This window comes from Oncorhynchus clarkii, chromosome 19, assembly GCF_045791955.1.
Source record: "Oncorhynchus clarkii lewisi isolate Uvic-CL-2024 chromosome 19, UVic_Ocla_1.0, whole genome shotgun sequence".
Taxonomy (NCBI): domain Eukaryota; kingdom Metazoa; phylum Chordata; class Actinopteri; order Salmoniformes; family Salmonidae; genus Oncorhynchus; species Oncorhynchus clarkii.
In genome coordinates this window covers 42693595-42719049 of record NC_092165.1, presented here as the reverse complement: position 1 = coordinate 42719049, position 25455 = coordinate 42693595, and the positions used below count along the sequence as shown (strand labels likewise).

At 44.8% G+C, this 25455-nt stretch overlaps 1 pseudogene; it reads right to left on the bottom strand.

The window, feature by feature from the left end:
* Positions 1-16794: 16794 nt before the first annotated feature.
* LOC139374495 (piRNA biogenesis protein EXD1-like) lies at positions 16795-25061 on the bottom strand (annotated as a pseudogene).
* Between the last annotated feature and the right edge of the window lie 394 nt (positions 25062-25455).

Sequence of the window (25455 nt, the reverse complement as noted above, 5' to 3'; positions counted from 1 at the left end):
CCTTATCTCAGCTCACTGGTCACCATAGCAGCACCCACCCGTAGCACGCGCTCCCAGCAGGTATATCTCACTGGTCACCCCAAAGCCAATTCCTCCTTTGGCCGTCCTTTCCTTCCAGTTCTCTGCTGCCAATGATTGGAACGAACTGCAAAAATCACTGAAGCTGGAGACCCATATTTCCCTCACTAGCTTTAAGCACCAGCTGTCAGAGCAGTTCATATATCACTGCACCTGTACATAGCCAATCTGTAAATTGCCCATCCAACTACCTCATCCCCATACTGTATTTATTTATTTATCTTGCTCCTTTGCACCCCAGTATCTCTACTTGCACATTCATCTTCTACACATCTACCATTCCAGTGTTTAATTGCTAAATTATAATTACTTCGCCATTATGGCCTATTTATTGCCTTACCTCCCTCATCTTACCTCATTTGCACACACTGTATATAGACTTTTTTTCTACAGTATTATTGACTGTATGTTTGTTTATTCCATGTGTAACTCAGTGTTGTTGTATGTGTCGAACTGCTTTGCTTTATCTTGGCCAGGTCGACTTGTTCTCAACTAGCCTACCTGGTTAAATAAAGGTGAAATAAAAAATATATATATTTCTTATTATTTATTTTTATTTTTGCAAAAACATATACAGTATGGTGGATTGGAAGTGATGCAGACAATTACATTGATGGAAGCTACAATCTATATGCAATATTAAAGCTGATCTACCCCCCCCCAAATCATATTATTTGTATTTATATTTCATTTGGCCCAGAACAGAGCAGCACGGCTGGCCCTTAAATGAACACAGAGAGCTAACATCAATAACATGCATGTCAATCTCTCCTTAAAGTGGATGAGAGATTGACTGCATCACTACTTGTCTTTGTGAGAGGTATTGACAAGTTGAAAGCTCCAAGTTATCTGTATAAACGACTAGCACACAGCTCAGACACCCACGCATACCCCACAAGACATGCCACCAGAGGTCTCTTCACAGTCCTCAAGTCCAGAACAGACTATGGGAAATGCACAGTACTACATTATATAGAGCCATGACTACATGGAACTCTATTCCACATCAAGTAACTCATACAAGCAGTAAAATCTAATAAAGAAAACAGATAAACTACACCTTATGGAATAGTGTGGACTGATAAGAGACACACACAGGCACACACACGCATACGCACACATATGCTAACACACGCACTCTACACATACGTACATTGTAATATTGTTGCATTGCTGTATTATGGATTTTGTATTGTAGATATGTTGTGGTAAAGTAGTGTGTAATAATGTGTTGTGCAATGTACTGTTTTATTTTGTATGTAAGTGCCATAATCTTGTTTGGACCCCATGAAGCAGCTTGGCAGCAGCTAATAGAGATCCGTAATAAATACAAATACAAAGAAAATAGAGGGGAGGTAAAACAGTTTACCCACAAATCTGTCTTGGTGTGCTCACTAGTTCATTCAACTTGTTCAGGCAGGAAAGTAAAGACCATCTGCTCTTTTCAGACAGCAACCCCACCTCAAAATCCTCCCTTTGCCCAAGTCACATTTACCGCTTTCATTACCATTGGCCAGTAGATTGCTTGACCAAATACCCCCTCTCTCACAGGAACCATTTATCCTAATGGGAGCCAAGGTTGGTCAAGCGACTGTTATTGGGGATTTCTCTGTGTGTGTGTGTGTGTGTGTGTGTGTGTGTGTGTGTGTGTGTGTGTGTGTGTGTGTGTGTGTGTGTGTGTGTGTGTGTGTGTGTGTGTGTGTGTGTGTGTGTGTGTGTGTGTGTGTGTGAGAGAGAGAGAGAGAGAGCCAGGGAGTCTCTGATGCCTCATCTCCTACTGGCGCAGAATGAAAGGCATCAGCAGAGAGAGTTGGACAGCGCACGGTCACAGCCATCAGTGTCACTGGACCAGCCATGACAGGCAGCTGCTCTTCTCTTCCCATCGCCAGGCCTGGAATGGGCAGTAACATTTACACAGCTAATGGGCAGGCTGGGCTTGGGATGTATTGTTCAGCTTTAGAACTGGCCTTCAATGGAATACAAACTTTTAGTTGATGAGCTGGGCTCATATGGGGAACTGTTCGTAGCTTTCAGATGGTGAACTACCACTCTAACTGTGCCAGTGCCTGGTATAGACAGTTAGACACTGCCACTTTGTTCAAGGCTTCATTCTGGATCTTCCTGCAACACAGTATCTGTCCCTCCATCTCAGAAGTGTTATGGGTTGATCTGACGACATCTATGCTTGCGTTGCCCATGCAGTGTGTGGTGTACTATGCCCGTCTATTCTGGAACTGGGCAGCCGCACACAGTGTCCACCGGCCTGTTTGAAGGCACACCAGGTGGGGCCAAACAAACACACATTAATCTGTGCTTTTTATGAATATTCAGACACAGCTGTCTGTGACGGGGAGATAGCAGCTGGTGCGTTTGGGCCTTGCTGATATCCCAGTGCCATCCCTGGACAGGAGCCCCTGCATCTGGGCCAATGGTACGGCCAGCCAGCCTGCCTGGCCCAGGCTCCCCAAACCCCATAGCTGACAACTTTTACACGCAGCAGGTCAAAGACTCAATCAGACACCTCTAGGGGCCAGTCAGCTGACACAGGAAGTCACTTGTGACACTACTGTACACAGAAACGTTGTGTGTTTGTTTCACTAGCTGGTAGCAAACTTGAATCCTGCCATAAAGTGAAAGAACAATTTTCCATTCTCTCATTTCTTTTCAATGAAACAGTAGGTACAGATGGGTGGTAATTAATACAACTGTGTTATAAACAGCTTTTAAAACAGATGGCATTCCTTTCTGTATCACATTTGAGTTCCCATTTAGAGCTTTTGTTAAGCATTCATGACAAAGGAAAGCATCTAACATTGAATTAAACGTACATTTTTATTGAATCATAAGGACATGTTCATTACGATCACGTTCAGCTGTACGTGGTGTGAAGGGCAGAGCATAACTAATTGGTATATCTTGGCACCAATCTGTCTTGGAACAAATTAATGTGGTGTGAAGAATACTGTATGGTGAAATTGTTCATTACTGCTGAATGGCAGATAGGCTTAAAGTGGCACTGACAATGTCCCACATGAGATCAATCAAATTTGCTATTTTTAATTGCCAAACATGATCCACCACTAATCCAATAATATTGCCACAAGTAAAATATAATGGTGAGTAGGTTTGGAGTAAAAGCTTGGCGGAGGGACTGAAGGAGTTTGTGTTTGGTGTGCCTAGTGTTGGTGCCTACCAGGCAGACTGCTGGTTGGCCCTGGCAACATGGCATCATCCTGCCAGGCAGGTTGTCAGTGTGCCAGGACCAGAGCCCAGCTGCCAGGCCAAACCAGCAGGCACTAATTCAGCCAGCCACAGGGAGCCCTTCTCCCACCCCTAAGCCCTTCCCTGTGGCTATAACCAACCCTCCCACACAAAAACACACACACACACCTAACTGACTCACATCCCCCAACATCAGCCTTAATTATGCCAAACTTGCCAGAACCTAATCTCCCATCTTTTTAATCAAATACAGTTGTAACAGATGATGGTGCCAATATCCAGATGTCTTATTACCAGAGAATCTGGAGAATAAACATATTTTCTTCTGTTGACCAGCACTACTCTCTTCTCGATATCGCAAAGCCTATGAGGCAGCAAGGGACAAAACCTCACTAAGAAATGTGCCTTTGCATCTTCATTGATGCTGAGATGAATTTGTGTGCTGTCTCTGGTTGCTGTACTGAAGATGTGTGGAACAGCAAGTGGAGTTTCCATTCATTTTCATGGATCTCTTTGACACATGTCCATGTTCATCTTTGTGAATAATGAATGTCCTGCTCGTTTTGTCATTATCCCCCATGTGGTTAAGAACACGACTCTGAACCCAAGGGACTGCAATGAGGCCAGTTAGTCAGCGGTTGATAAACTCATGTTCAAAATGCTCTGAAGCGTTAATCTGGCATTCTGATTGTTCTAGATCTTCTCTGTTGACGTCCCACTGTGTCCCTGGCCTCTACCCTGGGCACAGGATGAGCTGGGAAGGCTTCCACTAGTCCTCCAGTGCTGGAGTGTCTTTGTGCTATGCCATGGGGTTCATCATCAAGGCTCAGTGAAACCCCACGCTCCAACCCTTCAGAGCAGGCAGGGTGACAGACATGGGTGGTTCCTCTCTTGTCCTCTCACATCTCCTAAGGCTAGAGCCACCTCTCCTCATTCTCTCACCATGTACATACATACATGAAGCCAAGTCACAAAGTCTCTTAAGTTATATTTATCACTCAATAAATGGATGTAATGCATTCTGTAAATGCAGCCAGGGAGAGCTGGAGCGTTGCACAGAACCGAAGCCAGGACAACATACTGCTGGAGCCTAAAGGCCTGGGTGTGAATGTGCCCTCAAACAGTCCATTTGATGCCAGTTGTACAGATTGGCACTGGGGCATTTGTGTGGTATTCCGCGGGCCTGCCCTCTGCCCGGTTACACACGCCTCATCTGTTTACTCACCTGTCACTCAATCTGTTCCTACTGTTGCTGATTCAGTCTGCTCTGGCTGAAGGTCACAATATGGCGGTGGGCTTCTGGTGGAGAGTGAACCCTCCAAAGGCCCCAGCCAGCGTAGCCTAGTCTCCAGCCTGCTGCCTCCCTGTGTACACAGGAGAGGAGAGGGAGAGAGCCCTACAGAGAAACATGTGCAGATATTAACATTCAAGGTCCCAGGCATGATATAGAATCAGCATTTAGGTTAGGGCTGAAGCAATCAAAGCCGAATTTACAAGATTAAGCTGCTTTTGCCTCTAAGGCCCTTATGTCTGAGAGCTGGTCATTAGGTTTGGTCACAGCTCTCATCTTGTCCTTGTGGAGCCTGACTAGTGATCCCAGGGAAACACAGCATTCCTTCAGGAGAACATACTGAAATATTAATGCAGTGTTTTGTAAAAAGAAATTGCCAACCTGAGTGGCCATCTGGGCAGCTTGGCTGTTCTCACGTTAACTATTCATTCCCCTGTTGAATACGACCAGTGCTGCATAGTGGGAGCTAATTGTGTTACTCTAGAGAGAGAGAATGAGGGAGAGAAAGAGAGGGACTATATGTAGGATGAATGACATGGGTCTTATGATAACAGATTAGTGTATTTGTTTTGTACAAACAGATGGAAGGCAAATACTGTAGAATGTAGAAGCTGATGATTGATGATGTGTATGTCCCTGTGGACAGGGATAATGCATTTCAGACTATTAGTTCACTCTTGTTTTCACATTTGAGAAGCACAGACCAGAAGTGCCAGCTAATGCTCATCTCCGCCTATTTGCCTCAGTGCTCAGGTAAGATTGACAAATCAAAACTCCCCAACACTACGGCAATTAAATCACCCACCTCTGACTGACTCTGCCACTCAGGCAAAAGCACAGACACCCATGGGAGAGATGATGGCTACCAACAGCAAAGCTCTCGCTGACACCTTATGCCAGTCATCACACCTGACAGCAGAGAAGTGCTTTCTTGGGGAGCCACAATCACTCAGGCCTGATGATCAAGACCTGACACACACAGGGAGAGAGATGATCCAGGGAATGACCCAAACACCGCTCTCAGCTCCTCTCTCCTTTCTGCTGAATCTACATAATGACAGGCGAGCTGTGGACAAGATAAGAGCTTGCCCAGGAGAGCTTAAGTCAAGTGTGAATATTAATGATGGTTTTGGCCAAGATGTGCAGATTGTAGCCAATCAACAAATGGAATGACAGTTCTAAGGAGAGGAAAAGAAAAGGAGAGGGTGGGATAATTTATCCCCCCTCTATGGTTAATAATTCATGAAAACCTATTAAATATGAACCAATCTGTAACCAAACACTAGTCATGAGGGATGCTAGTTGCCTAGGAACATTGACCCATTTTAAATACTAAACCTTATTGTTGCTGTTAATGAGACCCTCCCCAGGATAGTGGTAATACAGCAGAAAGTAAATAAAGCAGGCCACGACAATAACAGTTGTATTGGCTCCTGTCACAAACTGGATACAAGCCTCGGTGATCAATAATGCAGTTGTGTCTGTTGTGTCAGGATGCCTCTGGGATCTGAGGCATTCCTCCACTGAACCTGCCTGAGCATGTGCATAGAGATAGACCCTAGTTCGTGTAAACGGAACATTATTCCCTTTTTGTGCACTTTTTGTGCACTATGCGTATTCTGACCTTGAACTTAAGCATGTGAATAGTGTGCTATTCACCCACTATTCGTTCAGGGTGGGTGGAGATCTAAGAAATGAAGGTGTGGCAGAGGTGTGTCTACAGATAAGTCGTATTCTGACCTTGTCTAAACACCCTGATAATACCAACACCTTTACGCGCGAGGAAACCATGAATAAGGTCATGCAAACCTCTCAAAGTGGGAAAAGTATCAACTTTATTTTTTCCAATAGAAATAACAGAATTCTCCATGCACTGTAATTTCTAAATCGATAAGAGCTGATAAGAACTAGGTAAATGAGTAAGTCGTTTGGAGAAGGCGATTGTAAATACACATAGCAATTGCTTTAGATTATATTTCCTTATGATCCTGGAGATGAATGTGAAAACAGGCATATGGAAACAAACTGAAACTCATATAAACATGACATGTTGTCACAGCTGGCTAGGTGTGTAGAGAGGAATCAGGCGCAGAGAGCAGAGAGGTCCAGGGGAAAGATGCACTTTAATGCGGCACCAAAAGTAAATGCCCAAGCACGCAGGGCGCAAAACACTAACCAACCCAAAACAACGGTCCAGAGCACAAACAACACCAACGACACAACGTGAACATCAAAATAATCCTGCACAACAAAGGGGCGGGTTCCACACGCTAAATAGGGAAGCAAATCAAGCACACACAAAATGGGAACAAGTGCAACAAATGAGACAAAACTAACTGAAAAGAAAAAGGGATCGTGGCGGCTAGTAGGCCGGTGATGAAGACCGCTGAGCACCACCCGAACAGGCGGGGGAGCCAACTTCGGCGGGAGCCGTGACAGTACCCCCCCCTGACGCGTGGCACCCGCAGCGCGCCGCCACAGGCCTCGAGGGCGGCCCGGAGGGCGAGGCGCCGGGCGATCTGGGTGGAGGCGGTGGAAGTCTTTCAGGAGTGAAGGGTCCAAAATATACCCCACCGGTACCCAGCACCTCTCCTCCGGACCGTACCCCTCTCAGTCCACGAGGTACTGTAGGCCCCTCACCCGGCGTCTCGAGTCCAGAATGGTGCGTACTGTGTACGCCGGGGACCCCCGATGTTCAGAGGGGGCGGAGGGACCTCAGGCACCTCACCTTCTTGTAGGGGACCAGCCACCTCCGGCCTGAGGAGAGACAAATGAAACGAGGGGTTAATATGATAATAAGTAGGAAGTTATAACCTAAAACACACCTCGTTTATCCTCCTCAGGACTTTAAATGGCCCCACACACTGCGGCCCCAGCTTCCGGCAGGGCAGGCGGAGGGACAGGTTTCGGGTCGAGAGCCAGACCCGGTCCCCCAGTGCGAACACGGGGGCCTCACTGCGGTGCTGGTCAGCACTCTTCTTCTGTCATTCCAAAGCCAGTCTCAACGATTCCTGGACGGCTTTCCAGGTGTCCTTTGAGCGCTACACCCATTCCTCCACCGCAGGAGCTTGGGTCTGGCTCTGATGCCATGGGGCCAGGACCGGCTGGTAGCCCAACACACACTGGAAGGGAGACATGTTAGTCGAGGAGTGGCGGAGGGAGTTCTGAGCGAGCTCTGTCCAAGTAGCATACCTCGCCCACTCCCCTGGCCGGTCCCGGCAATACGACCGCAGAAACCTGCCCACATCCTGGTTTACTCGCTCCACCTGCCCATTACTCTCGGGGTGAAAACCCAAGGTCAAGCTGACCGAGACCCCCAGCCTCTCCATAAACGCCCTCCAAACTCTGGATGTGAACTGGGGACCCCGATCAGAGACGATGTCCTCAGGCACCCCTTAGTGCTGGAAGACATGGGTAAACAGAGCCTCCGCGGTCTGCAGGGCCGTAGGGAGACTGAGCAACGGGATGAGACGGCAGGACTTAGAAAACCCGATCCACAACGACCAGGATCGCAGTACTTCCCTGGGACAGGGGAAAGTCGGTGAGGAAGTCCACTTACAAGTGTGACCACGGCCGTTGTGGAACGGGGAGGGGCAGTAACTTCGCTCTAGGCAGGTGTCGAGTAGCCTTGCTCTGAGCGCACACCGAGCAGGAGGAGACATAAAACCTCACGTCCTTCTCAAACGTGGGCCACCAGTATCTCCCCCTAAGACTCCGCACTGTCCTCCCGATGCCAGGATGACCCGAGGAGGGTAGAGTATGAGCCCAACGAATCAGCCTGTCACAGACACCCCGCGGCAGGTACTGAGCCCCCGCTGGACACTGAGGGGGGGAAGGCTCCAACCGTGATGCCCTCTCTATCTCCGGTGGAATGATGGGGGTCGGCTCGATGGACCGCTCCTCGGTATCATATAGGCGGGATAGTGCGTCGGCTTTAGTGTTCTGGGAGCCTGGCCGGTACGAGATGGTGAAGCGTAACCGGGCAAAGTACATGGCCCATCTAGCCTGACGCGGATTCATTCTCCTCGCTGCCCGGTTATACTCAAGATTACAATGGTCAGTCCAGATGAGAAAAGGGTGCTTAGCCCCCTCAAGCCAATGTCTCCACACCTTCAGAGCCTTGACTATAGCTAACAACTCCCTGTCCCCCACGTCATAGTTTTGCTCCGCCGGACCGAGCTTCTTCGAAAAAAAGCACAAGGGCAGAGCTTTGGTGTCGCGCCCGAGCACTGGTACAGCACGGCTCCTACCCCAGCCTCGGACACATCCACCTCCACTATGAACGCTAAAGAGGGGTCCGGTCCACTCATCTCCTCCCCGAATACGCACCAGGTTATACGCACTCCTCAGGTCCAGTTTTGTGAAGAAACGCGCCCTGTGAAATGATTCCACCGCTGTAGCGATGAGATGTATTGGGTAACTAAACCCCACTGTGATTGAATTTAGACCTCTCTAATCAATGCACGGACGCAGACCTCCCTCCTTCTTCTTCACAAAAAAGAAGCTCGAGGAAACGGGTGACGTGGAGGGCCGAAAGTACCCCTGCCCCAGAGATTCAGTGACATATGTCTCCATAGCCACTGACTCCTCCTGGGACAATGGGTACACATGACTCCTCGGAAGTGCAGCGTTCTCCAGGAGGTTTATCGCGCAGTCCCCTCCACGATGGGGTGGTAATTAGGTTGCCTTCTTCTTACAGAAGGCGATAGCCAAATCGGCATATTCAGAGGGAATGCGCACGGTGGAAACCTGGTCTGGACTCTCCACCGTAGTCGCACCTACGAAAACTCCTATACACCTGCCTGAACACTCCTCTGACCACCCTCGAAGAGCCCCCTGTTCCCATGAATTCACCGGGTTGTGATGAGCTAGCCATGGAATTCCCAGCACCACTGGAAACGCAGGTGAAACAATAAGGAATAGACTAATCCGTTCCTTATGACCCCCTGCGTTACCATGTCCAGTGGCACCGTGGCCTCCCTGACCAGCCCTGAGCCTAATGGTCGGCTATCTAAGTAGTGCACGGGGAAAAGTTGGTCTAACAACACCAGGGGAATCCCTACCCTTAGTGTGAGCCCATGATCCATAAAGTTCCCAGCTGCGCCTGAATCGACTAACGCCTTATGCTGTAGAAAGGGAGAAAACCCAGGGAAAGAGGTTAGCACAAACATATGGCCGACAGGAAGCTCTGGGTGAGTCCCGACTCCCAGACGAGCTCCCCCAGCACCGGTCGGCCGTGTGTCCTCGCCGACCACAACTGGTGCAGGAGGAAACTCCTCCTTCGGTCCCCCTCGATGCAGCCCCCCCTAACTCCATGGGGATGGGAGCAGGAGGGCCTGCGGGTGGAATCAACAGGGCCCGTTCCGGACGCCCGGGGGCAGCCAGGAGGTTGTCCAGACGAATGGACATGTCTATCAGTTCATACAATGAGATAGTAGTGTCCCGACAAGCTAGCTCCCTGCGGACATCCTCCCTGAGGCTACAACGTAAGTGGTCCATCAAAGCCCTGTCATTCCACCCCGCTCCTGCGGCCAAGGTCTGGAACTCCAGGGCAAAGTCCTGCGCGCTCCTCGTCTCCTGTCGCAGGTGGAACAGCCATTGTGGAACTCAGGGTAGCGATCCCTCACCGAGTCTGGGCCATTCCACACTGAATTGGCCAACTCCAGGGCTCCCCCCGTCAGACAGGAGACGAGGATGCTCACGCTCTCCTCCCCTGAGGGAGTCGGACGGACGGTAGCTAGGTACAACTCAAGTTGGAGGAGGAACCCCTGACACCCAGCCGCTGTCCCATCATACTCCCTGGGACGCAAAGCCCCAGAGCCAGATGCTGAAGCAGGGGTAGGTGGTGCTAGTGGAGGGGCGCTGGAGATGAGGTGGGAAGGTCACTCCTCTCCCATCGGTCCATCCTCTCCATCATCTAAACCAATGGTGGACTCAATCCAGTGAAGAATGGTGGTGTGATGGAGGACCCTCTCCTCCATCGATGGGAGAGAAGGTGTGGCTGCTCCTGCTGATTCCATTGTACAGGTGCGGGATTCTGTCATGGCTGGCTAGGTGTGTAGAGAGGAATCAGGAGCAGAGAGCAGAGCGGTCCAGGGGAAAGATGCACTTTAATGCGGCACCAAAAGTAAATGCCCAAACACGCATGGCGCAAAACACTGACCAACCCAAAACAACGGGTAACACGGTCCAGAGCACAAACAACACCAACGGCACAACGTGAACATCAAAATAATCCTGCACAACAAAGGGACGGGTTCCACACGCTAAATAGGGAAGCAAATCTGGCACACACAAAATGGGAAAAGGTGTAACAAATGAGACAAAAGTAACCGAAAAGAAAAAGGGATTGGTTGTGGCTAGTAGGCCGCCAAGCACCACCCGAACAGGCGGGGGAGCCAACTTCGGTGGGAGTCGTGACACATGTATTGCAGCCCCTTTTCCACAGGTGCCATTATTCTGAAATTGAATAGTGTTCCCTCATATTTTGTGTGGATGAAATTTGGACACCCAAACTATAGGCTTCTGTGGGGCTGTACCTGCAGAGTTAATCTATGCACTTTATAATGTTTTAATTATACCCTATGCCCGGACTTTTCTCAGTTTTATTTTACAATTTGTATCATGTTAAATACACTGCTCAAAAAAATAAAGGGAACACTTAAACAACACAATGTAACTCCAAGTCAATCAGACTTCTGTGAAATCAAACTGTCCACTTAGGAAGCAACACTGATTGACAATAAATGTCACATGCTGTTGTGCAAATGGAATAGACAACAGGTGGAAATTATAGGCAATTAGCAAGACACCCCCAATAAAGGAGTGGTTCTGCAGGTGGTGACCACAGACCACTTCTCAGTTCCTATGCTTCCTGGCTGATGTTTTGGTCACTTTTGAATGCTGCCGGTGGTTTCACTCTAGTGGTAGGATGAGACGGAGTCTACAACCAACACAAGTGGCTCAGGTAGTGCAGCTCATCCAGGATGGCACATCAATGCAAGCTGTGGCAAGAAGGTTTGCTGTGTCTGTCAGCGTAGTGTCCAGAGCATGGAGGCGTTACCAGGAGACAGGCCAGTACATCAGGAGACGTGGAGGAGGCCGTAGGAGGGCAACAACCCAGCAGCAGGACCGCTACCTCCGCCTTTGTGCAAGGTGGAGCAGGAGGAGCACTGCCAGAGCACTGCAAAATTACCTCCAGCAGGCCACAAATGTGCATGTGTCTGCTCAAACGGTCAGAAACAGACTCCATGAGGGTGGTATGAGGGCCCGACATCCACAGGTGGGGGTTGTGCTTACAGCCCAACACCGTGCAGGACATTTGGCATTTGCCAGAGAACACCAAGATTGGCAAATTCGCCACTGGTGCCCTGTGCTCTTCACAGATGAAAGCAGGTTCACACTGAGCATGTGACAGACGTGACAGAGTCTGGAGACGCTGTGGAGAACGTTCTGCTGCCTGCAACATCCTCCAGCATGACCGGTTTGGCGGTGGGTCAGTCATGGTGTGGGGTGGTATTTCTTTGGGGGGCCGCACAGCCCTCCATGTGCTCGCCAGAGGTAGCCTGACTGCCATTAGGTACCGAGATGAGATCCTCAGACCCCTTGTGAGACCATATGTCGGTGTGGTTGGCCCTGGGTTCCTCCTAATGCAAGACAATGCTAGACCTCATGTGGCTGGAGTGTGTCAGCAGTTCCTGCAAGAGGAAGGCATTGATGCTATGGACTGGCCCGCCCGTTCCCCAGACCTGAATCCAATTGAGCACATCTGGGACATCATGTCTCGCTCCATCCACCAACGCCATGTTGCACCACAGACTGTCCAGGAGTTGGCAGATGCTTTAGTCCAGGTCTGGGAGGAGATCCCTCAGGAGACCATCCGCCACCTCATCAGGAGCATGCCCAGGCGTTGTAGGGAGGTCATACAGGCACGTGGAGGCCACACACACTACTGAGCCTCATTTTGACTTGTGTTAAGGACATTACATCAAAATTGGATCAGCCTGTAGTGTGGTTTTCCACTTTAATTTTGAGTGTGACTCCAAATCCAGACCTCCATGGGTTGATAAATTTGATTTCCATTGATCATTTGTGTGATTTTGTTGTCACCACATTCAACTATGTAAAGAACAAAGTATTCAATAGGAATATTTCATTCATTCAGGACTAGGATGTGTTATTTTAGTGTTCCCTTTATTATTTTGAGCAGTGTATTAGTCACTATCTGGAGCCACCATCAGTAATACCCACAGCCATTTATAATTGTCTCTTTAGTGTTCGTTTTCTTCAATTTGTAGCCTCCATTTTACATCAATCCATTCAATTTACCTTTCTTTCCTCTGTCAGGTCCTTGTAGTTGTTCCAGAGGGTCGCTTGCTTTACTGGATCATATTAGGCTAAGGTTGTGCAATAATTTGGGACATGTGGTCTATTTGAGTCATTATGGAAGTCAGACCACACACACAGGTTAAAACTGGATCCTGCTATATGGTTCAAGATGACTGGACCATTATCATACAGTTCCATGATTAGTGAGAATTAGGGTAGATTTATAGGACTATTGTTCCACCCCTATTGTACACTTTTTTTCTACCAACTTGAACATGACAATTTTGAAGGTACCACGTCCATCTGTACGAACAATAGTACGCAAGTTTAAACACCACGGGACCACCCAGCCGCCATACCGCTCAGGAAGGAGACACGTTCAGTCTCCTAGAGATTAACGTGCTTTGGTGCGAAAAGTGCAAATCAATCCCAGAACAACAGCAAAGGACCTTATGAAGATGCTGGAGGAAACAGGTACAAATGTATCTATATCCACAGTAAAACAAGTCCTATATCGACATAACCTGAAAGGCCGCTCAGCAAGGAAGAAGCCACTGCTCCAAAACCACCATAACAAAGCCAGACTACGGTTTGAAACTGCACATGGGGACATGTCCTCTGGTCTGATGAAACAAAAATGGAACAGTTTGGCCATAATGACCATCGTTATGTTTGGAGGAAAATGGGGAGGCTTGCAAGCCGAAGAACACCATCCCAACCGTGAAGCACAGGGGTGGCAGCATCATGTTATGGGGGTGCTTTGCTGCAAGATGGACTGGTGAATTTCACAAAATAGATGGCATTGGAGTGGCCATCACAAAGCCCTGACCTCAATCCTGTAGAAAATTTGTGGGCAGAACTGAAAAAGCGTGTGTGAGCAAGGAGGCCTACAAACCTGACTCAGTTACACCAGCTCTGTCAGGAGGAATGGACCAAAATTCACCCAACTTATTGTGGGAAACTTGTGGAAGGCTACCCGAAACATTTGATCCAAGTTAAACAATTTAAAGGCAATGCTACCAAATACTATATTGAGTGTATGTAAACTTCTGACCCACTGGGAATGTGATGAAAAAAATAAATTCTGAAATAAATCATTCTCTCTATTATTATTCTGACATTTTACATTCTTAAAATAAATTGGTGATCCTAACTGACCTAAGACAGGGAATTTTAACTAGGATTAAATGTCAGGAATTGTGAAAAACTGAGTTTAAATGTATTTGGCTAAGATGTATGTAAATTTCCGACTTCAACTGTATGTAATCAATTCACATTATATTATGATTAGTTGTTTTGAAGGTTGTATATGGAGTGTATAGTTTGGATAAAGCATACAGTAACTGTATGAAGGAGTTCATTGTGTGGTTGTTGTTTATTTAACTGTGGAAGGAATTGTTTGTTCTGACCCACATTTAGACACGATGAGCAAACAGTAGACCACTCCACGTTTCTCCGGAGAAGAGGCACAACATTGAAACAACAATTTCTTGTAACCAATAAACACAGCGGGTATTTCTAAAGTTTATGTTTATGTCTGTGTCCTACCTTCTCGACCTAACACTAAAAGTAACCATACACATCCTGCTGCGATGTTCAAGGTGTAGTCATCTCCCCTCAAAAGCAAAGAGACTGTCTGAAGTTAGGGGCCAGGGGGGAGGAGGTAGGAAGCCATGACTACCGTGTGACAAGCGCCCTGTTCCTTCCTCCCAGGCCTGAGAAACAGGAAGCGGAGCTCATAATGCATTATTGTGACGGACAGGAAATGCAGTGTCTTCTAAAATAAGGTCCCTCTCTACCTGTCAATGACAGGTCCCTGCCCTCTATATCCCTGTGGCAGACCTCTCTCCTACCGCACCTCTTTCTTTCTTCACATCAGCAAGAAGCAGAGACTGGGGTGAGCATGTCCATTACTGTAACAATATAGCCTACAGAACAACTAGAACCAGAGTGTTTAGTCATAACCTGCAAATCTACATCCCCATCATCATGTATTATAGAAAATGATGGATAAACAATGGGAATGTTGAGTGTTTTATGACCAAAGGCAATGACAGACTGGCAATTTCAGGAACAGGACGAGTATGGCACACAATGGACTGGGCCATGTGATTTCTGCCAACCAAATACAGTACACTTCATATATACTGACTGACTGACACAACCCAACAGGGAAGAGAGCCTCGAGAAACCCTTAGAGCACGCTCCTGCATTTACAGCCCCTGTCAGTGTTTCAATGCTAAATTGATTGGATTTGTATTTTCATTTGCATCACTTGAAACAAGACTCTTGTGATAGTGTATATTCTGTATGATGTCTAAGAAGACTAAGTATTCTGTATATTGTTTATTGCTTGCTGACAGCTCTTTCTCACTAAGGAAAATTGTAGTTGGTGAATAAAGATTATTCTGATATCTAAAATAAGATCTAGAGGCCTAGGAGGTGAAGCATATGAGAAGGATCCAGGATCTATCCATCCAGTCCCTAGCAGGAGCTGAGGTTGCTAAGAGAGATGGGTCTTTGTGCTATGCTCCCTTCTAGTTAATTAAAAGCCTACTTTATCTGTTTCATGCTTTCAATAAGGGGTCCTGGCACAGGCCCAAGCTGCTATATCTAGATAGCCATGGCAATAAGATGTGATTAATGAGGGCCCCATTTGTACCGCGCACCCTGCTGCTGTTTGAACACATTGTTTTGTCTTAATATCCTGTTTTGTTCCCAAACCGTACCTCCGAAAATTCATTCAAAGAGGCTGTTTGTGGAACATCTGTGTAATATCCGCATTGCAGGATCCTTATTCAGGAAACCGATAGTAGATTGATAAGACAAGGCTTTGTTTGCTGTGTAAAACATGGCAGGTGTTGGGTACTTGTGATCATCACCATCTGAACTTCTTGAGTGATTAGTGCTGCAGACAGGCAATATCAATTTAATAATGTCAACGTCCTGCATTCATTCCGTGCCAACTCTAATGGTTTTCCAGTCATCTGTAATCAAAGGAACCTTCCATAAACAATGTTTTCCCTCAATTAACAGCAAATCCATCAATGCTTTCCTTAGCTTTCAGCCTCAATTAATAGCAGCCAAGAAGCCAAGTTTCTAGGTAATTAATCATCACAAGCTAAATGCATTTAGCTTTTGGGTGTTTTGTTCTAACATGTCCCAACACAACTTCCCATTGGACTTTTCAGGAGAACAAAAATGTGTGATTAACACCATAAAAATGAGTTTTATTTCCACAATTAACTGATAATGAGGTTTCCTTTGAAGAAACATTTAGAATAATTCTGCCAGTGCTGCATACATGGTCTTCCTCGACGGCTGGAATGCATTGATGGGTGAAGTACCACTGCATGTAGTCATATCAAAGGAATTAGTTGGACATTATTGGGCTGTAACCCAGCAGAATATCACTGTACTCCGAGGACCCTATTACCAAGTGAAATGACTGCAATTAACATATTCAGAATGTACCATTACTCACGCAAATCAGGCCAGAAAGAGAGAAACACAGAATCACAATAAGCAGAGTATTGAACTGGTGTTTAATTTACATTTGTAACAAGTGTGAACAGCAATTTGAATAACAAAAAAATGTACTCAAATTAAGCCATGTACACAAGGTAAACTAGTCGCCATGATACAGAATTTTCAAAATATCTCTCATCCGATTTTAATTTGATGTGAATCTACTGTTGTTTTTCCATTTGAAATAGAAAACCATTTAACTGAAACATGACTGTTTCCCCCCAAACATTGATGCAATTTACATTTGCAAACAAAATGGACAATTTACTGCCATCTAGTGGTCTTTGTAGAATAAACAATTACACAAGTAATTTTCAACCAACCCTTCACAACCATAGGTGGTCCTCTTAAGTCTTTCTAAAGGAAATGAAGGAGATACTGAGAGGAGAGGTGAGACCTTGGGGTTTCTGGATGAAGAGGCCTCTCTCTGCCCCAGGGATGTTTTCAGGCATGGCAGTAGAAAGGGCAGCCTGCTGGGGCACAGCTCACTGTACTGGGCTGAGTCTTGGGCCTGGGTGGACAGGCACCTCTACCCTCCCCACTGGGGCCTGGGTCTTTAGAACCCTGGGGCTCTCCTTAGGGACCTGGGCCGCTGGTATCGGGAAAACCAGGCCTCTTCCCAGGAAGAGGAAGGCAGGGAGGGAAGGCAGGGAGGGTTGGTGGTGCTGCATCTTTCATCAGAGACCTCCCTCTGCCTGACATTGTGACCATCACTATCTCCATGAGTCCTGGTTCTCCTGATCCTGATGGAGCCACTGGGCTGACGACTCCAGATGGCTGTTTCCTGGAGCTCTGCTTGACCTCTGGGGTCAGGGCACTGGGCATAGCATGGAGGTCAGATGCCCACAGGGTATTACTGGGACAGGGGTCTCTGCTCTGCTGGGGCCTGCAGCCCTGGTACTGGTCCTGGGGCTACAGGCTCCTCTGCTGTGGGGACAGGGGGGTCAGGTTGTCTTTGGGTGGCTATGTTCTGGCCCTGCCCATCCTGTGATGGGGGTAGGGGTCTGGGGTTGGAGCGCTCCAGCAGGCCCTGCTCAGAGACAGGGTAACGGTCGATGGCCCACTCCTGCCGCATGTGCTTCAACTCCCGCAGCTCCCTAGGCAGCTCCAGAACACTGCTCTGTAGACAGATACACAAAGCAGCACATAAGCATCTATATCATCTCAACACACTGGGACATGTATATCTCAGATAATAACTGTCATTGAGATCTATTATTTTTATGTCACTAACTCTATTACAATGTTTTCCGTCAACATTGCCATTTGGCCTGTGTACAGTAATGAGTATGATGTTTGAGGATGTAAGTCCTTTATTTATCTGTCCGGTTGTGTGTTGGGTCATGTGTGTGTAGCTCATTGACTTGGTGTGGACAGGTTCCTCATGACTGCTGCTAAGGTAGGAGTCCACCAGGCCTGTGTAGTCAGCCAGCCTCAGAGGCTGCAGATGGATCACCGACAGGGCCATGACCTTCAGCAGGGACACAGGGCAGGGACGCATGTACCATACCTCTTTGTCCTCCTACAAGTATAGTACAGACTAGAGGTCGACCGACTATGATTTTTCAACGCCGATACCGATTATTGGAGGACCAAAAAAAGCCGATACCGATTAATCAGACGATTTTTTAAATATATTTGTAATAATGACAATTACAACAATAATGAATGAACACTTGTTTGAACTTAATACAAGACATCAATAAAATCAATTTAGTCTCAAGTAAATAATGAAACATGTTCAATTTGGTTTAAATACTGCAAAAACAAAGTGTTGGAGAAGAAAAAGTGCAATATGTGCCATGTAAAAAAGCTAACGTTTAAGTTGCTTGCTCAGAACATGAGAACATATGAAAACTGGTGGTTCCTTTTTTAACATGAGTCTTCAATATTCCCAGGTAAGAAGTTTTAGGTTGTAGTTATTATAGGACTATTTCTCTCTATACCATTTGTATTTCATATACCTTTGCCTATTGGATGTTCTAATACGTACTTTAGTATTGCCAGCCTAATCTCGGGAGTTGATAGGCTTGAAGTCATAAACAGCGCAATGTTTGAAGCACAGCGAAGAGCTGCTGGCAAATGCAGGAAAGTGCTGTTTGAATGAATGCTTATGAGCCTGCTGCTGCCTACCACCCCTCAGTCAGACTGCTCTATCAAATCATAGACTTAATTATAATATAATAACACAACACACAAAAAGGTCATTAATATGGTCCAATCCGGAAACTATTATTTCGAAAACTAAACGTTTATTATTTCAGTGAAATACGGAACCGTTCCGTATTTTATCGAACGGGTGGCGTCCCTAAGTCTAAGTATTGCCTTCAATGTTTTGTCATAATTATGTACAATTCTGGCAAATGAATTACGGTCTTTGTTAGGAAGAAATGGTCTTCACACAGTTCGCAACGAGTCAGGCGGCCCAAACTGCTGCATATACCCTGACTCTGCTTGTACAGAACACAAGAGAAGTGACAACATTTCCCTAGTTAAAAGAAATTCATGTTAGCGGGCAATATTAACTAACTATGCAGGTTTAAAAATATATACTTGTGTATTGATTTTAAGAAAGGCATTGATGTTTATGGTTAGGTACACATTGGTGCAACAACAGTGCTTTTTTCACGAATGCGCTTGTTAAATCACCCGTTTGGCGAAGTAGACTGTGATTCAATGATAAATGAACAGGCACCGCATCGAATATATGCAACGCAGGACAAGCTAGATAAACTAGTAATATCATCAACCATGTGTAGTTAACTAGTGATTATGTGAAGATTGATTGTTTTTTATAAGGTAAGTTTAATGCTAGCTAGCACCTTACCTTGGCTCCTTGCTGCACTCGCATAACAGGTAGTCAGCCTGCCACGCAGTCTCCTCGTGGAGTGCAATGTAATCGGCCATAATCGGTGTCCAAAAATGCCGATTACAGATTGTTATGAAAACTTGAAATTGGCCCTAATTAATCGGCCATTACGATTAATCGATCGACCTCTAGTACAGACACACAAAATCAAGTCTTACAATGCAGATACACACACACACAGACCACATCCATACTTTTGTGCTATGTTCCCTGCTTTATGTACCTTGGTGAGCAGAGACTTGATCTTGAGAGAGGAGAGTCGTGATGAGGGCATCTTCAGATGTAGGCTCACCACCTGCTAGCAGGAAGCCACCTGTCTCTGTATAGAAGCACAGGATATCTGCCACCTATGGAGAAATAACCCAAACACATCACAGTGATAAGGCTGGGAGGGTAACACTCGGTCTATGCCTACAGGGCAGTAAGAATACATTCATAGAACAACAACAAAGCTTCAGCTGCACACTCTAGGATCATACATTTTCTACAATACAGTACCTGCGTGTCAAAGACATTGGTGAGATTCACTCCAAACTGAGCCCTCAGACATTCGGCAATCCTCTGGCAGCTATAGGTGACCTGAATAAGATAAATACACAGACAGAGGTGAAATTACATAAGGTAGAAGTCAAATGGATTAATATAATAATATCCTGTCTATATTACTCACCTTTAAAATGTGGTTATTTTCCAGGATCATGGACAGGCTGTTCTTGAAGGCCCGGGCTTCAAGCATCAGGATGTCAAAGAGGTACACCTTGTTCTTAGTGGCAATCTACAAAGGAGATTGGATATAGTTCAGCAGTTCAAATGTCCATTCAAGACAAGTAATAGATAACGTGAAATAGAAAATGATGAACATATTCATATCCAAAAGCCTAGGTAGGATTACTTAAGAGCTCTGTCTCTCTTTCCTCACCTGCAGCCAACAGACTCTCTCGTGCTGGAACGTTCCAACCCCGTCTGCTCCTATCTCGATCACCTGCTGCTTCCGGATGTGCATCATCTAGGTGGAGAGAGCATGATCAAGCAAGGTACTAGAGATCACTCCTGACACCCACAGGACAAAGGGCACACACCTCCTTAGACTCATTACAGCTTCATTTTCTTCAGGGATGTTATCCATGTCTGTATGCTAATAGGCTATGTAAAGTGAAGCGTACACACAGGGGGCAAAGTGAAATGAAACAGTGATTGTGTGGGTTAGGTACTCACAGCAGGACCAAGCTTCTCATGGAGCTCATCAATGACCACAATGTTGACATGGCTCTCATCAATTTCATTATTATCTAAGGAAGGGAGACATCTATTTGTTGAGCTAGCTAAATTAGCTAAATGTGTACAATAGAGTATAAAACATGAGGTTACTAACTCAGTAGGAGATTCTTCCTGTATGGCTGAAACTCTGCCACAGTCAGGTGACCTTCAGGTCTGTGGTCACTAGAGTTATCTGTGCCACAAATTGAATACAGGGTCAGTTTCTTGCATTATTACATGCAATACTAATAAGACATTCATTTCAATGTGAGCAAAGTAAACAAAAACAAGTAAAGATATCTTAATAGAAAATTACTCAAGTAAAATTGAAAATCAACCAGTAAAACACTACTTGAGTAAGTAAGTAAGTCTAAAAGTATTTGGCTTTAAATATGCTTAAGTATCGAAAGTAAGAGTAATTGCTCAAATATATTTAAGTATTAAAAGTAAAAGTATAAATCATTTGTATGGGGTAAAAAGTGCATTACTTTCTTTAGGAATGTAGTGAAGTAAAAGTAAAAGTTGTAAAAATATTAATAGTAAAGTACAGATACCCAAAACAACTACTAAATTAGTACTTTAAAGTATTTTTACTTAAGTACTTTACACCACTGTCCATAGTTAACATTAGTTGATCTTTCACCCATAATGATATGTCAATATCGCTGCCGTGACCAAAGCACTAAAAGAAGGTGGGTGAAATTAAGGACTTCATAATGATTGATGGAAAGGGGTGGAGCGTGGGAGGTTGGAGGGGACAGACGTCATCATCATAACCTTGCATGATGTTTGAGAATAATCTTTATTGTCACTGCATGGTGTGCGCATAAAGAAGACTGTACATTTAGAATAAAGATTGCACTGTATGCAAAATTGGTGCAGGCAGACAGAAAGTTCCTCAACTGGAGAGTTATCTGGTAAGCAGCCTTAAAATATAATATAATGAGTGCCATACTCTTTCCAATTTTTCCAAATAGAATGAGTCTATTATGGTTGGGTCATATAATATTTTTTTTTCTGAGTAATGGTTTTGTGAAGTTTATAAAGTAGACAGCTGAAACAAAGTGCACTGGGCCATTGTGGCTTGCACAGAGTTGCTTTGGGTTATTTTTATAATGGTTTTATGTTTCCTAATGCCTTGTCCACAGCAGGAAGTTACTGTCTTGCAACAGTAGTACATATTTCCTTACAATATATCACACATTAAACCACAGTCCAATCGAATCTACTTCAAACATCACAAAGGCATTGTGGGGTGTGGGGTTACAGAATGCACAGAGGGAATTATTATAGCTGCAAGTTATTCACTTTCATAGCCTAACCAGTCTGTGTGAAGATTTTAACGTTTGGAAAGTTCATCAAATAGAACAGTTGACTTAGAAGGTAGGAAGGTATCACATTTGTATGACTGTTTTATGTGTTTTTTGAATATTGATTATCTGTAGAATGTGGAGAACATTCCTTTAGGTTTGAGCTATCTGCTGACATGTCACATATTTATTTTATAGATGGAACATGCTCAGTAGTGTTTAGAATGTATGACAAAGATTCTGGTAAATACTTGAATGTGTGCTGACTACAACCACATGGCGGCAGATTTGAGACATTTTGGGCCTTTTATTATATTACAGAATGTAGGTAGCCCTGTGAGAAAAGTGAACAGTGAATCTAACCCATTGTCAAAAGTCAGAGAGCAAATGGTTGAATGATGTTCTCAGTCATAAAAAATAACTGATTTCAAGGAAGTGCAAGCCCTACAGTGTTAGCAATTATACTAGATAACAATCCTTAGTCCATCTTGCCTAATGCAGAAAGACAAGGGAGTATAGTATTTCCATCCATATCAGCCTGGTAGAATCCATATCACACAGTTAAGGGTGGATGGGGGAAAGAAGTCTCTGAGTAATGGGAGTAGGCCAGGGGAATGCACACAGATAACATGAGTTTCTGAGTTTCAGGAGTTTCGTTTTTGTTTTTTGTATCACAGTCTATGACCACACGATGCTATGACTAGTGCTTGTGTCAACATGATGACTGGGTTGTGTCATGTTTGACTGCTTCTCCAGAACCTACTCAACCAATGTCTCCATGAAGATAAAAACAAATTAAAAAATATTGGATAACAAATAACACATGCATAGTTAGTTCTATATTAGATGCAGACCAAATACATGTGTATTTTATTATTTGTTATTTAAATACATACTTTCTGTGTATTTCCGTTTTTTCAAATAATATGTACAGAATCAACTACTTCTGTTGTAAGTATTTGAAAGTATTTTCAAATAATGTCCTATAAAAAGCCTACTGTTTAAAAAATATTCCAAATACAATATTGTAAACACCAAACAAACATGGGTTCAAATGCATGGGAGTGTTGGGTATTTTCATATACAGTGCATGCCAATACTTTCCAAGTGTATTTCCAAATACATTCCAACATTAAACTACTTGTGTTTAAAAAAAAAATATATATATATATATATGCAAATACTTAGGCTACTTCCCAATGTCTTTGAAAGCAATTACTGAAATCGAAAATGTGTTTATTTCTCTCCCTCGTGAGGTGGGAGGATAATACAAGTTCACAAAAGTAACAAATAATAATTAGTTATAGTGTTTTTACTGATTTTACTAATTGGTTTATGAAATATGAAGTGATTAAAACTCAAATTCTCTTACCAAATCTGTAAATTAAAATCAGTAATGGAATTATGCAAAGGAAGATATTGCGTATTTCATTAATTATAATCCACATAATAATTCACATTTCCTGTTGCTGCAGGATTATTGAACTGCTGTGGCAAACTGGCTCAAATTAAGATCCTGTTTTCTTCATGTTACTGTCCTCTGGTGGTCAAAGCAAGTGTGAAAACAGTCTAGACAACCCCTCCCTCTCTCTCTCCTTACCCACTGAGCACTGACCGACACCAGATATCCATGGAAGTCGAAAAGTAGTTGAAATTTGGTCAGTCCGCCCTGGCCTTGATTTCAACGTCCAGTCCAGTCTGGAACGGACCAAATCTGGACCAATCATGTTTCACAAGTTTGGACAGCACAGTAGAGCACAGTAAAGTAAAGTTTCTACCATTTTCCATCCTAAAAAAAAGAATAAGCAAAGGCTTTGATTTCTGTTCAAACAGATGGAAAAGACGCCTTAGAAAAACATCTAGCATAAAAAGTCTTAAAAGGTATTAGAAATACAAACAGAATAATGTTGAAATAAAGACCCCTGACAACTAATATCAACATGTATATTTTGATTAACAGTTTACTTATCCCCCTGTCTGGACATGTGTGATTAGTCGTAACATACACTACATGATCAAAAGTATGTGGACTCCTGTTCGTCGAACTTCTCATTCCAAAATCTTGGGCATTAATATGAAGTGGGTCCATCCTTTGGTGCTATAACAGCCTCCACTCTTTTGGGAAGGCTTTCCACTAGGTGTTGGAACATTGCTGCAGGGACTTGCTTCCATTCAGCCACACAAGCATTAGTGAGGTCAGGCACTGATTTTGTGCGATTAGGCCTGGCTCGCTGTGGGAGTTCCAATTCATCCCAAAGGTGTTTGACAGAGTTGAGGTCATGGCTCTGTGTAGGCCAGTCAAGTTCTTCCACACCGATCTTTGACAACTTCTGTATGTACCTCGCTTTGTGCACGGGGAAATTGTCATGCTGAAACCGGAAAGGGCCTTCCCCAAATTGTTGTTGGAAGTTGGAAGCACAGAATCGTCTAGAATGTCATTGTATGCTGTAGTGTTAAGATTTTCCCTTCACTGGAACTAAGAGGACTAACCTATGAAAACAGCCCCAGACCATTATTCCTCCTCAACCAAACTTTACTGTTGGCACTATGAATTTATGCAGGTAGTGTTCTCCTGGCATTCAACAAACCCAGATTTGTCCATTGGACTGCCAGATGGTGAAGCGTGATTCATCACTCTAGAGAACGCATTTCCACTGCTCCAGAGTCCAATGGTGGCGAGATTTACACTACACCAGCCGACGCTTGACATTGCGCATTGCGATCTTAGTCTTGTGTGTGGCTGCTCGGCTATGGAAATCCATTTCATTGAGCTCCCGACGAACAGTTGTTGTGCTGACATTGCTTCCTTTGCCCCCGTGGTGAGTGCTGCAACCGAGGACAGACGTGTTTTATGCACTACGCGCTTCAGCACTCAGCGGTCCTGTTCTGTTAGCTTGTGTGACCTACCACTTCGCGGCTGAGCCGTTGTTGCTCCTAGATGTTTCCACTTCACAATAACAACACTTATAGTTAACCGGTTGAATCCACTAATTTGAAGGTGTGTCCACAGACTTTTGTATATATAGTGTAGCTCTTAGGGGAATTCAACAGGCTCACAGAAACATCTTTATAGGGGTCTAAAGTCTACTGTATAGTAGAGAGCTCTGACGGAGAGGAAGGCCCCACCTTTCCTTTTCTGCAGGCACAGCAATACAGCAACACATGGAGCTGTGGTCATGGTGGCAGTGTAATTCCAGGGAACCTGAAGACACTCGTCATGGTTTGATTGGCATACAGCGTAGGGGCACTGTGAATTAACCTGCCACAAACCTATTGCTGCAATCCATTTAGTTATTGCACACTTAAATGTGATAAAATTGATTTAAAACTCTATCCATTTGTAGTCCTAATAATCTATGAAACAACACATTTTCTGATAGTTAATTGATAATATCAAAAAATGGCAATTTAATCGTGACTCATGCTTTAATGTCAAATCACTATACAATGGCAATAGACTAATAAAAAAACAGGTCAGGCGGCCTACTCATTCTACTCATTTGAGCTCGTATGTGCCCCTATGCATACATTACTGAGCAGTGACATTGGGCGCATCACCAAAATAACTTTTG